Source organism: Rhinolophus hipposideros (assembly GCF_964194185.1).
Source record: "Rhinolophus hipposideros genome assembly, chromosome: 10".
Classification (NCBI taxonomy): Eukaryota; Metazoa; Chordata; class Mammalia; order Chiroptera; family Rhinolophidae; genus Rhinolophus; species Rhinolophus hipposideros.
Window position 1 is genome coordinate 84,627,557 of NC_138056.1, and position 231 is coordinate 84,627,787.

Here is a 231-nt window from a genome sequence, read left to right on the forward strand (position 1 = left end):
GTGTAGATGTTGAGAATGTGGGATGGGGCCGGGGTCTTCCATTTTCCAGTTCTCTGGTCTGCCTTTCCCTTTTCCAAACTGCAGGCCCATTGGGAACAACAGTTCCTTGATTCCTCCAAGGTTTTCCTCTCTCCTGAGCAGTGGCATGAATTCAGTAAATGTTTACTAGGGGCCTGGCAAATGGCAGTGGCCTTTGCCCACCTGGACCCCACCTACCAGTCAGGCAGCTTC